Genomic DNA, 14,225 nt, shown 5'->3' with positions numbered 1-14,225 from the left:
TGTTAATCGCATAGTATGCAAATATTAAAAATTGTACACTAAAAAAAAATACCAACTTCTAAAATCAAGAACATTTATCTTTTATATTTTGTTCTTTAAAGACCATATAATCAATACTTAAATTATTAAATCGAAGATCTTAATACAAAATATAAAATCTCAAATTGTTCGGAAAGTATAAAAAATATGCATTAATTTATTTGAAAAAATTAGTAGATTTGTGGCGCTCTGATTAGAATCGTCGCTTCAGCAGGAGGCGCCGGTTCGAATCCACTTGTATGAAGAGAAAATATTGTCAAACAACTTATATATTTTTTTTTTTCTTTCTTAAATTTTAAGAACATTTATTCTTCTAATAAGAACTTGGTCTTGTTTGAAATGTTCTTAAAACCAATATGAGTTTTCTAACTTAAATAGTTTTATGTTCCCGACCAAAATTAAGAATTATGGCACCAAAAGCATGATTTTAGAACCTTTTTTTTATCAGTGTATTTTCTTTTTCAACTCTCGCTTTTAACTTTCTTACCAAGTTCGTTCACCCAAGAACGTAATAATCGATTGGCCGGGCCAAAAAGGTAAACAAAGCGAATAACGGCTGTAGTGTGGGTGGTGGGAAAAAAAAGTGGGGGAGGGGTTGGGGATTTGGTGCTTTAAGGTAAAAAGGCAATCAATGTCGTCGTCGTAGAGTTTCAGTTCTCCTCGTTTTTTATATTTCATTTGATTGTGCGTAATAGAGCGTTAAACTCTTCTCAAGCAACAGCCTTTTTATGTATGTTTCTTTCCCATTCCCCACCCCACCCCCTATTCTCCTTCTTCCTCTATCCGCTTTTCTTCTTTACAGTCTGAAATCAGCGCAAGGACGTTTGTGAAATCCTGGCGCACATCTTGAAAATTATTACATTACCATGAATGCTTCGAGAGCATCGCGAGAATAAGTGGATGGAGAAGAAAGGACAATCGGAAGAGAGGGGAGGATAGGAAAGGTCTGTAAGGTTGTAAAAATTATGTGTAAAATGTCCTTGAACCCCTTTATTGTTGTTGTTTTTGTTCTTGTCTTTGTATACAACTCTCTGCTTCTCACTTCTCTTTTCATCTCTCTCGTCATCCTGTTTGCTTAAGGATTATTTTGACTGCGTCATTGTTTTGAAATTATGGTAAAATTTTCTTATAATTTTTTTTTCAATTTGTTGTTTTTTAGCTTTACTGTGTCAACGTCACAAATCCCTTTCCAAAAAATCCCCCCTTGCCCACGCCTCTGCTCTTCCCTTTGGCTCTCTGCGGTTTTTCGGCGGTTTTCTTTAAAATGTTGCCGTTATTTGTGGTTTGTTTTCTACCTCCCTTCCCACCTTATTTTGACTCAGTGTAATACATCAATTTCTTTTAGTTGGCTTTGATGTCGGTCAAAACAATTTTTGCTTCTTGATTTTTGAGGTTCTCTTCTTTCGGCCTTATTTACAATGTAAAAGGACTTGTAGGCAAATGATTATTTTAGCGAGATGGTAACACTTGTTGATTCCAACATTTTGGACTTTGTTTTCTTTTGTCTTTTGTAAGTTAAATGCTGCTTTCCAACCAAATCAAGTGCTGACAATGGAATAGATACTGCTTTGAAGTTCAGCATGAATAAAAGTCATAATATTTATTTGTGAAAACAAATTATCACTATATTTATCATAGTTAACGCTACGAACCATCATTAAAAATGAAATAATAGTTTTGTGCAATCTAACTATATTTATTTTTATAAAAATTTTGTGGTTTTTTGTGTACGAATAAATTTTGTGCTGAGTGTATTAATTATAGCCCAACATATAAAGAATTTTCATTGTCAAGTGTGTGCGTGTGTGTGTGTGTTAATTTCATAACTGATTCAATACAATTGACATCAAAATTAGAATTTGTAAGTCAAAACGTAGTTACATTTGTTTTTTTTTTTTTAAATAACTTAATGACTAATGATTAAATTACGCTCCTAGGGATTTTTACATATACCTATATTATTATTTATATATGTGTACAAGTTCTTACAGTTAGTCAATAAAGTATTTTAACTTCGTAAATTTCCAATTTTTTTTTATTACTCTTAAAATATTTATTTGTATAAGAATAAATTTTTTAAATAATTGTTAAATACATTTTTAAAATATTTAAAACCAATGAAAATTATTTTTTATTTGGTCATTAACTTGTTCTATCATTGACAGGAATAATGAAATTAAAAAAACAATTTAATTCAATAAAAAATATATATTTTCTGCAAACCAAATGTTTTTTTTTAAATTTTTGTTTTAGTCAAAACACTTTCTTGACCAACTGTATGTATGTACAAATGTCGTATATATGTACATATATATGTGTGTGTGTGGGTAGCGCAACATACAAATTTAATGTGCGCCAAATGGTACAAAAACAAATGATATCAACTTATCTGAAAACGCAACAAAAATCCGTCGAAGCATTTCAGTTTTGTGAGCTGCTCATGAAAAATAAATAAATGCGTGTGTGTGCGTGTGTATGTGTATAAATTACAAATACAAACATAAAGCAAAACATTTGTTTTTGTGCAATTGAAAAGCTTTGGGAAGCGAAAAAAAAATGCAGTATACACACACAGTACTGAAGAGTTTTTTTGCAGGGTCACACACACACACACACACATACACATACAACCATACAAACATAACTCTACATAATTTCCAAATAGTGTATATAACGGGCCTACGCAGCAGCAGCGGCGCAGCGACGCGACGCAGCAGCAGTCAAAGTGTGAGTACATAACAAATAAATGCTAAAATTTCACAAAAACTCACACACACCCAAAAAAACGCACGCACACCCTCACATAGATACAATAAAACATACATAGAAAAGAAAACGCAGGCTGCAAAAGTGCGTTCGCTTAAAGGGCAGTGTGCGTGGGTGTGAGTTTGTGTGTGTTTGTATGCGTGTGTGGTGTGAGTGAGTGTCGGGATGGCGCCAAAATGTGGAGCATATAAACCGCCCCAAAAAACTGTACATAGGCTCAGTCAGCAGCAGCAGCAACAGCAACAGCAATATTGGCACTGGATAGGGGCAGCGCAGTCAAAAGTGCGTGCAGCGCACTGCAAACGCAAACGCAAAAGCAAAAGCAAAACGACGCCGGCGTCGCAGCTAACGTCAATAAGTTGGCGGCCATGCCAAAATATGCATGTATGTATGTATGTATAACGCAATACCATCGTGCATACACGCATATAATGGCCTGCATTGGTGTGTGCGCAGCAACGCACAAAGCTTTTTCTTATTGGATTTCTCGTAGGCAGCATAGGCAGTGGCCGCAGCAGCAGCAGCAGCCACATAAGCGCCAACTCACACACACGCACAAACACATTTACGCACGCACAGCAGTGAATGCGAGTGTACGAGAGTGAGAGAGAGAGAGAGGGGGCCTCGCCAAAAAATGCTCTCGACGCTGCGCTGCCGCTGCCGCTGCCGCTGCTCCACGTGTTTGTTTGAATTGCGTAAACTTGCTGCGACTGCGACTGCGACGAACGAGCAACGAAGCCGACGCCGCGTTGCTTTTGTGTTTGGTTCTCGTTCTCGCTGCTGCTGCTGCTGCTATTTGTGTGCAGGCGGCAATAAAATGGCAGCGCTTCGCTTTACTTTATTTTTGTTTTTCTTATTTTGCTTTTTGCGCGCGCTTTGCTCTCTGAGCGACATGCGCGCTCTCAGCGTGGGGAAGTGTTGGCCGAAAAAGCTCAAGCTCTACGCATATTGTTGTTATTGCTATTGCCACTGCAAAATGAATGCGTATTGTTATGCTTTTTTATTTGTTGTTGTTGCTTGCTTGTGTGTGTTAGTGTGTCTGTTTTTGCTTTTGTTTTGCTATTGGAAGCGCAGGAGAAACGAGTTCTTTTTCTGCGCTCAACTGAAACGAGTGGCTTTAGCAAAGACAATGCTTTGTCTCTTTGAGTGCTTTTTAAGTGTAAACGGGATCATTTTGGTTTTGTCTGGTTAATAATCAACTTTTAATTAATAATAAAAGCACACATTTTTTTTTTTTTTTAAATTTTTGAGGTTTTTGTCGTAAAAATACTGAGACAATTACATGTTGATTACGTATTGGAGAACTTGATATATTTCTGGGAACTGCAATAGAATAGAAATCACATGTGAATGAATAGAAAAGGATATTAAAGGACACTGTAATTTCTAAAGATTTCCCTTTGATCTCGAAACAAAGCCATTATATTTGGATTGTAAGAGTTTCTTAAGTTTCTAAAAGTAATAACCCCGCAAATCATGCGAATTTTGAATATGTATGTTAGAATATAATGAGAACAAAATAAAAATGTGTGAAAAAAGGCAGCAAAAGTTGCAAATTCAAAAAATTAAAATAAAAATGTAAGTTACAAGAAATCTCGTTATTTTCAATTAAAAATGAATTCTAATAGAAAAATCAACGTAAAACATGCGAATATCGAATGTAAATATAAGAATAAATTATACATGCTGAGATTAAAATTTAAAGCAACCAAAAAAATAGCTGAAAATTAAAAAAAAAAATTCAAAACACAAAAAATCAAGTGATTTTTAATAAAATTTTTTTTTTTTATATTTTGTATATTTCCAAATTGTTTTTTCTACATAATTTCTAGCTTTAGTATCATAATGTGTTTTTCTAATTAAAATTGCCCTAATTTTTTGTTTCTCAATTTTGTTATGTGTCAAAATTCTTATAGGAAATCAAAAAAAAATCGAGTTTTTTCATAAAAACTTGTTAAGTTAGAAATTTCAAATAAAACTCGATTGCATCCTTCGAAGTCCTTAAGAAGTACACCTGGTCAGCTGATATAATCAGAGTTCAGTTACCCCCGCTCCCCTGCTGAGGCCAAAATGAAAAAAGCAAGTTTCTATTTTTGAGGCATGTCATTTACCCACGAGCATTTTCCACATGAAGGACTTGCGAAAGGACTCATCGTAACAGGAGTTATTAGCTCATGCGACTTATGCAATTGCCTGCACATGGAGAGAGAGAGAGAGAGAGAGAGAGAGCGCAAGAGCAATTGCAGAGAGTGTGAGCCGAAAAGTAACCCCAAAAATAATGTTGAGAGGTCCTGCAAACAAGCAACGAAGCAAGGAAGGTGGGAGGGGGCAAAGGGGAAGGGGCGGCATTGCATACACACAAAACATGCAAAGTTGCAGCAATGACATCATAGTTTAAGTCCCTCAATTGAATCCTTTCTCAACAGCTTGTAAAGCTCAATTAAATCAAGAAACTTTCTATTCACTTATTTTAATAACTGTCTTTGTCCTGTTTGCTGTATTCACTCAAAAATATCCAATTTGAACAGTGCAAGGCGTGCATTCCAATTGGATTTAAAGCGCAAAAAACATTGCACAGCCGCTGCGCAAGTGGTTGCCAGCGTGTAAGAGCGAGAGAGCAGGCGTTAGGCAAAGAGAGCGCACGGCAAAGTCCAATAAGAGAGCACTCAGTCGCTCGCTCGCGCGCTCGCAAACTCTCTCGCACACCAATGCAAATTCTGCATTTGCAACGCAAAGCGAAGCAGAGTCCGCAAACAAAGTCAAAAACAAAAGCACACGTACACACACAGAGAGAGATTCGCAGCGGGCAGCGACTGAGACGCCAGGCCCCAAAATAACGCCAGCAGAATTCAACATTGAAAACTTGTTTTCGCTTCAAAAGCTAACAAGAGAGCGCTTACGCTCTCAGCGCGAGTGTGTGTGAGTGTGTGCGTGTTTTTTTTCGCTGCGCTTTGCTGCGTTCGGCTGCGTTTTACTCTTACTCTTACTCTCTTGGAGCTGTTGCGCTGCTGCTGCTACTGCTGCTCTTGTTGTTTGCTGCTGCTGCTGCTGCTGGTGGTGGCTCTGCCGCTGTATGTGTGTGCGTCTGGCTGTGTGTATGCGTGCATTTTGTAAGCTTGTGTGCGTCGTCCGCCGCCGCCTGCCTGGTTGATAGGCCATAAACGCAATTTTTGAATTTCATGCTCGTCTATTCGGCGCTAGGTTTCGGTGGTGCGCAGCTCGCAGCAGCAGCGTTCGTTGTGTGCATTTCTCGTCTCGTCTAACATTTCCCCACAACGGCAACGGCAACAGCAACAGAAGCTGTCCAAAAAAAAAAACACAAAATTATAACGAAATAGAAAACCAACAAAATTATTAATTCTTAAATTAAACAAATTAAATTATTTCGAACAACAACAACGACAACAACCAGCAATCAACAGAAGAACGGCAAACGGAAATGCATAAAAAACACAAATACAAATTCATTTGATAAAAATTGCAATTGAGTGCAAAACAAAGTTTTTAAGCAGCCACTAAAAAAGCGCAAAAATTCAATCAAACTGCTTTTAATTTATTATTTAAATTTAGTTTATGGTTTTTTTGGATAAGCCAAAAAAAGTAATATTATACAAAAAAAAATAAAAAACACGTTCAAGGCCGGCAAACAAATACGAAAACAATTTGACGGCAAACACATGAGAGTCTGTGTGTCGCAGTGTGTGTGTGTGTGAGTGTGTGTACATATGACAAGTGATTGAAGGTAAATTCATTGTTTATTGTTATTAATCAATGCAAATCTAAATGTATTGATAAATAAATCTATCAAAAATAACTACAGTGATGTGAAAAATTTCAATAATAAACGCAAATAAATTCACATGTGCATTAAAAAAATGTAAAATGCTAAAAAATAAAAATTAAATGCAATTAATTAATAAATTAAAAAGGCATAAAACCAATTAAAAATGTTTAAATTAACTTGGTTAATAATATAAAACATTTCTAAAAGCATGATTAAGTTCAAGTAAAATTATTATATAGTTTTTTGTGCAATTTATGCATTATGTATCTGACAGATACTTTTCAAATATTTTCACTTTACTGTGCCTGATTTAAGAACAGAACAAAAGTGTCCCGAATTTGATATCTTCAACTTTTTCAACTCGTTTATTAACTCAGTTCCGGGACAATCCATACAAATGCAATTTGTTAGCGTATCCGTATCTATGTCCTGAATGTGCGTATGTGTATGTGTGTGTGTGTGTGTGTGTGTGTGTGTATGTGGTACTTGGTAAATGGGGTTGCTGCAACTGAAACTGGAAAACTCAAATTTGAAGCACGAAACTTTTATGCAGAACATGAAAACGTCTGCATTTGTAATCAAGCAACAACAATGCCAACAGCAACTACAACATCTATAAAAACAACAAACAAAATACAACCACCCTTTCCGCTCCGCTCCGCCCCAAAAGCAAAAACTCAAGCAAAATTTCCAGCTGAACTCAAAATTCGAGCCCCTTTTTTCATCACGTGAATATGTATTAGTGCTTATGTGTGTGTGTGTGTGTGTGTAAATGCAACTTGTAAAATGCATAAGTCTGGTTTTAATTTAATAAAAAGAGATTAGAACATATGTACTTGGTATATTACAATCGATATACCCTTTAGAGACACTTGTTTGCTATGAATGTGAAAGAAATTTTGACATAACTATTTTAAAAATATTTAAATATTTTTTTATAAGTCAAATTTAAAGTTGCAAAATCAGCAAAATGCATAACAATCCAAATAATATAAAGAAAATTTTAAGAAAATAAACTGAAAAAAATGTCTTGCTAAAGTGACTCTTATCTCATTTATGAAATTAACTTGCAACTTAAAAGGCTTAAAAGGATTTTTCGTATGAGCACATAATTTTCAGTCGATCTAATGGCAAAAGAAAGACATAGAAAATCGTTCCACATGAGTTCGACAATTGATTCCAATAAGAAAATCGTTCCTACTCATATCTCAAAAAATAGTTTTTCTCTAATGCTGAAATTTGGTATTTAGACTCCCAGAATTCTTATAAGCATATAACTGAATCAGAATTAGAGATAAGATCCAAGTAGTTTAATTCTAAGCTTATTTATGTATTCGATGGCAGCTGTTTAATATTTTTTCACATGCGCGATAAGCATTGACAGTTTCTTGATGCTACGCACATGTTAAAGTGCCTCGTGTGCTGCGTGTGTACGAATTCAAAAATACAAAAAACAAATCTAAGCAAGATTATGAAAATTGTTAAAAAAAAAAACCTAAAAAAAATACTTGACTGGGGATGCAATGCTTAAGCAATGCTTTAAGATTTCAGATTGAATAAAACTCAGAACGCGACACAATTCATATGCTGATAATATTTTGACATTATTTCGCTTATGAATGAAATTTCTATTGGCGAATCTGACTAATTTCTATGAAAATAATCAAAGTTATCTGAAATTTTATTATTACTTATTTCAAATATTTTATATTACTCATTGCGAAGATTTTTATCAAGGACATATATATTATAAACCAAACCACATACAATATATGTATTTAAAAAGACTTGCAAATGAAAAGAAATATAAAAATTAAATAAAATTCTTTGAAATAAAATAATAACTCAATAAATAAAATGAATTCATACAACTTTTCCAAAAATTCTACTTCTACATAATTTATATTCATTTAGTATAAAAATATTAAATTTACTGTTTTTTTGTATTTTCAGGCCCAAATGTCACTGTGAAAATGTCTCAACAAACTAATCACGACAACAAAAACCAAAACAATCGACAGAAGAATCGGCACATGCAACAAAATGCAAATTTTGAACATTTAACTAACTAAAAACAACTAAAATAATAATTTTTATTATGTTCGAAAGTAAAACTAAAAAAACAAAAATGAACTGATTAAGAAACTTTTGTAAATGCAAAAGCTACGTAAAAATTCAAATTGGCAAAAATAATTTTGGGCTAAAATTTCAAAACAGATATTGAAAACAAAAAAAAATATAACTAAAAAAACTATTTTGGCAAGCTGCGTGCAAAACAAAAATAACAATTAAGAAATTAAAATTTTAAATTAAATTCAAATTATTTGGCTAATTGAGAAAATCGAAGGCAACCTACACACATAAAAAGAAAGAAAATCAACAGCAACAAAAGGAAAATAACCAATTAAATGTAACATTTAATTAAAACCCTAAAACAACAACAACAAATAGCAAAAATCAGCTAAGTAAAAAACGGCGAAAACCGCAAAAATTTAAGACAACAACAAAATTAGAAAACTCTTCAAAATTATTGGTTCGGACATAACGCAATACTAAACACAGCAACACAACAACAACAACAGCAACAACAACAATAAGCAGCCACAACAACAACAACAACAACTACAGTAACAACAACAACAACAACAAGCAGCAGCAGAACGTGTGTGTTAGTTTGCATAAAAATTTCGTTTCGATAAAAATATACAAAGAAAAATTATTGAAAAACTAAAAAACCCAAACAAACAATTGAATTAAAAAATATGTATAATATTTATATTCGTATTTAAATAAAAATAACTATTGCTTAAAATTAAATAAGCAAATATTTGGTAAACATTTTGAACTGTATAAAAAAGAAAACATAAAAACGAAATTATTGAAAATTTCAAAAAACTTTTTGGCATAAGTGCAGTGCAAAATAAAATCGCATGTAACTAATTTTATAGAGAAAAGAAGAACGCAGAAATTTGTAAACATTTTTTACAATTAAACGTTAAGGAGCTTTTGGATTAACGCGAAAATTTGCAATTGGATTTTAAGGTGAGTTTTGTTTTTCTCATATGTACATATATATAATTAATTAAGCTCTCTTAAAATTAGACATATTCAGGTGTGTTCTACAAATGTCTAGAGTTTTTGAAGAGAATTGCCCTTAAAAAACATTCATTCGAAATGTCGGAGTTCCTTAAATGATAGAGATCGAAGTAAAAAAAATCGGCTGCCTCAAATGTACTTCCAGTTTCAGCAAAATTTGAATGCTTAGAAATATTTTATATAACTAAAATATTCATTAACAATTTATTTTATGCATTTTGATTCAATTAAAAAATAATTTAATTCAATACAATAAATATTACATTTTGTCAAATCTGTCAACAATTTTTTTTAGAAATTTTAAAGCAATGCTTTCAATCGCTTTGAAATGCGCTGTTAAGCTTTGTAGAACACATCTAATTAATATTATAAATGAATATTTTGTTATACTCGAGTCTAACCTCATTTCATCGGTTATTAACTGTATTTAACGAAAGTTTACAGTAAATTGAGTAAGATTTGCTGACATTCTAAGCTGCAGATAACTTAACTCTATTGTATTTGGAATGTCTGGCAACCCTGTGGTTGCAATAACATAACCTCAACAATTTTTTTTTAATATTTATGCGCATTTTCACTATTTCAACTTGCCGTTCTTCCTCTTCCCATTACGCACTATCAATTTCCCCACACCACGCCCGTTTGCTAAACTTTTGTCACAGTTAGTTAAAGCGAACTTTTCGAAAGTTGTTCATAGTGTTGTTGTTGTTGCACAGCTTTGCAAACATTTGCAGTTACATACGCACATACGCACATAATATGTAATTGTAATTATAATTACATTTACTGGTAATTATAATTTATGCAAAAAAAAAAAAAACGAAGACGACTTGATAAATGAGTTTTTATTTTCTACGCACTTTTGTTTATGATTTATGAGAGTCAACGTTGCATATTAATAACAATTAGGAGTAAAGTGAACAAAAAAGCAAAACTTACTCACACACACACACATACACATATGTACACATATAGGAAACAAAAACATTTTTTCTTTCTTTGCATAAATTAAGCTTTTCTTATGCTGCTGCTATGGCTGCTGCTTGCGTCGCAGCCGCCGTCGCAGTCGCTGCCGCTGTCGTCACTGACACGCAACCCTCTCGCGGCATTGACGTCTCTGCTGGCGTTGCTTTACTCTCTGCTGGCGTTGCTGCCACTTTGACCTACTTTAAGCGCAGCGCGTTCCAAATTTTTTCATGCGTTGTGTGTACTTATTTTTCCTCCTCTGTCCCACTCGCCCTTTTTGCCTTTGCTATCGCTGTCTCGCTTACGCACTTTATTGTGCGCTGCGTGCGCTTAAATGTAGTTGTTGTTTTTGCTGGGTCTTCCGCATTTAATTAAATGCAACAACAGCAACAACAACAACCAGAATTTGGTAATTTTTAACATTTACTTTGGCCTCTCACCTTACTTTGCTTACGCTCTCCCTCTCGCTCCCCCTTTTTACTACTCTCTGCATTTGCACAATCGTTAAGTTTCCTAGAATACACTAAAGAAAGCTGCCCAACCCCACCTACTCTATTTGTCCCACTCTCTCTCTCTCACTCGCCCGTACGCATTGTGCGTCGCAGACTGCGCGGCTTTGAGACTGACGCAACTTTGCGTCGCGCTGTCGACGTCGTTTGCAGTTGCGCAAAGTGCGTCGCAGTTGCTGCGCCTATGCAGTTGCTCCCCCTTCCCACCCATTCCATGTTTCGTGTTCTGCTTATGCGTCTTCATCTGTTCCTTCCTCTACTTCGCTTGCTGCTGCTTTAATAATTGTGGCATTTTATGACTTGCCACTGCAGTCGCTTGAATTTTAATGTGACGACGGCTACCAAGAAATGCGATCCAAAAGACGAAAACGAAAACAAAACACGCCAATTGTTGTTATTACAGTTGTCCAACTCTTGACAGAGTGAGAAGAGTGGAGAGTGGAAAGAGCAATTGAGTCTTAATTGGCCGCTGCGTATGCACTTTTAATAATATCCCAAAAGCATAAACTTTTCTTATATTATTATTGCTTTTGCAATAGGAGTCAGTTGTTTGTATTTAATTTTCCTGACAACTCTGCATTTTGTTTTATGTGTTTGATTTGAAAAATGTAAACAAATAATGCATAATTAATAGTTACAAGCAGATAAAGAGAACACTCAAGCAGTGCTTCTCTCTTCACTCAAAATGGCAGCCAGCACACAGTGCAAATGTCTGTCTTTCCCCCTCCCACCTACTATTGCAGATAAACCAAACGAAGTCGACAAAGAGACTCAAAGCACCAATGAATAACGACGCCCATTAAATGCGTTTTCTATTTGTGCAAACACATACACTTACATATGTGTGTGTGTGTGTGTGTGCGTGAGTAACGAATGCATGCAAAAGTTTTGCCATTGCGTGAGAGTTGTGAGTGCGAAATGACTGAGTGAGTGAGTGAGTGCGTGCGTTAGTATATGTGTGCGTTTGTGTTTTTGCTTTTGCTATTGCGAAGTGGAGCAAAAGGCAACGAGCAACTGGCAACCCAGCAATTAGCAGCTGGGGAATAAAAAGCTACATACAATAGTTTGGCAAAGCATTGCACATAGGCTTTGCCATATCTACGAAATAACAGTGTGTACACACCACACACAAAAGTACTCTCTCGCACACACACACACAGACACACCTACACGCAGCTCACAGATAGCAACCATCATTTGTATGTATGCATGTAGGTTTAGGCCTAGGCAATATGGCCAACCCAACTGGCCAGCAACTTATTTAAGTGCTACAAACAACAACAACAAGTAAAACAAATATACAATGAGTGACACTGACAGGTTTTCACTGTAGTTAAATAATATTTTAAGAAAATATTTATTAACTGTCGCTTTTTTTATTTCTTCTGGATTTTTATAATGAAATTGTCTTGCGTTTTTGATAAGCTTAATTAGCACCACATAAAAGCACTGTAATCTAAAAACTAAAAAAAAAATATAGCTAAATGCAATAATAATGTTAAGTTTGTGCGTGTTTCGTTTTTTATAGGCCATAAAATTGCGTGTAAATTATTTAAAATGTCTATGTATATAACAATATATAGTGTTAACTTGAAAAACGTTGATATATGCAATAAAAATTAGTTGGAGAAATTCAGGAGATATAAGAAATTTGGAAAATTGGAATTAAAGAATACACAGGTTTTCACTTTCGACAAGATTTTTCAGAAATGAAACTTTAAACTGTTTTTATTTGATTTCTGCTAAGTTTTAAGGATTTATTTTACTCTGAATTGGTGAAAAAAAGTTCTAAAAAGTAAGAAAATAATAATTGTTAAATACTTAGCCTGAAAGCAATATTCAAAAATGTATTTATATAAATGCTCTAAAATAACAAGTAAAAATTAAGAAATTGCTTTAAAATATAAAAATGTATATATAAGTCTTAACTGACAGATATCTGATATTACATTATCTTTATTTTTTGCTGAATTGTTGACTTATTTAATGATTTTAAAAAGTATAAAGCAAGGATCAGTGCTATATATTTTTTAATTTCTGTAAATTGTTCTTGCTTATATGGAAAATGCTTTCATCATAAAAATATGTTCAACTAAATTGTCAATTTGCAGCAATTACAACACAAAAAATTGTAGAAAATGAGCTGATAATATAAATTTATATTGAATATGAATACACACACACCCACAGACACACACTTAGGCACAAGGCCAGCCATAGGCCTACTATGTATAAGCATAATACAAAAAGCGAACTATTTACATACACTTGTCAGCCCATATACATATACATTCCTTTGCATGTGTGTGTGTGTCTGACTGTGCAGCGCGAAAAAAAATGTGTACGCATTTTTTCTGGGTTTTCGTTTATTTGTAGATTGTGTCAGAGTCGCATCTAAATTATTGCGGCCTACAATTGGCTGAAAGTGCGTGCGACGGGGTCGCGGGGAGTGGGGAGGGGGGAGGGGGCAAACAGTGGCCGCTACGCTCTATCGCCAACGCCTGCACAGCAACGAACAAAAAATAATAATAATAAAAAAATACACCACAGCAGCGATAGAAAAAACCTTGAGCTCGCACAACATAATTAAAAATGTGCGTAGACACACACACACACATGCACACGCACGCACAAAGCTTTTTTTTATAAATGACATTCACGCGCAACAAATACATATACCAACAAAAAGCAACAACTACGACCGCAATGGGCAACTAAAAAAAGCTCAACTGCAAATACAACAATGCGTATGCCCTACAACAACAACAACAGCAGCGAACAAATCTAAAAATGGCTTCGCACAGCAACAACAACAGCACAGCAAACCATAGGCCTAAATACGTAAAACTATTTGCCGCTCGCTAATGCTCTCAAATGCAAAAGCTGCTTGCTCACACGCGCTCTCTCTCTCTCTCTCCTACTTACGCTCACGCACTTTGCGCAAGCTTTGCGCACAAAAGCTTTTTTGCAGTTCGCAGTCGGAGATCGCCATGCGGTTTTGTAGTGTAGATCAGTTCTTTGGCTGTGTAAAAACTCAACGAAAGATGATGTGGGGAAAGTGAGGG

The 14,225-nt window shown here is 34.7% G+C and overlaps 2 long non-coding RNA genes across 2 annotated transcripts in view; both read left to right on the top strand.

Annotated features, from left to right (window-relative positions):
* Positions 1–6,448: 6,448 nt before the first annotated feature.
* On the top strand, positions 6,449–8,588 carry LOC117781510. Its single transcript, XR_004617171.1, has 2 exons — positions 6,449–6,547; positions 8,543–8,588. It is a non-coding gene; the product is annotated as an uncharacterized LOC117781510 (long non-coding RNA).
* Positions 8,589–9,546: 958 nt separating this feature from the next.
* LOC117780616 overlaps positions 9,547–14,225 on the top strand; it is a 42,905-nt gene continuing 38,226 nt past the window's right edge. Inside the window, exon 1 of the long non-coding RNA XR_004617095.1 lies at positions 9,547–9,631. This is a non-coding gene — a long non-coding RNA (uncharacterized LOC117780616). The remainder of the gene's footprint in view (positions 9,632–14,225) is intronic.

The sequence above is a fragment of the Drosophila innubila genome (assembly GCF_004354385.1).
Source record: "Drosophila innubila isolate TH190305 chromosome 2L unlocalized genomic scaffold, UK_Dinn_1.0 4_B_2L, whole genome shotgun sequence".
In the NCBI taxonomy this organism is placed as follows: Eukaryota; Metazoa; Arthropoda; class Insecta; order Diptera; family Drosophilidae; genus Drosophila; species Drosophila innubila.
Note: the sequence above shows the minus strand (reverse complement) of the source record. Positions and strands in the feature narration are given on the sequence as shown.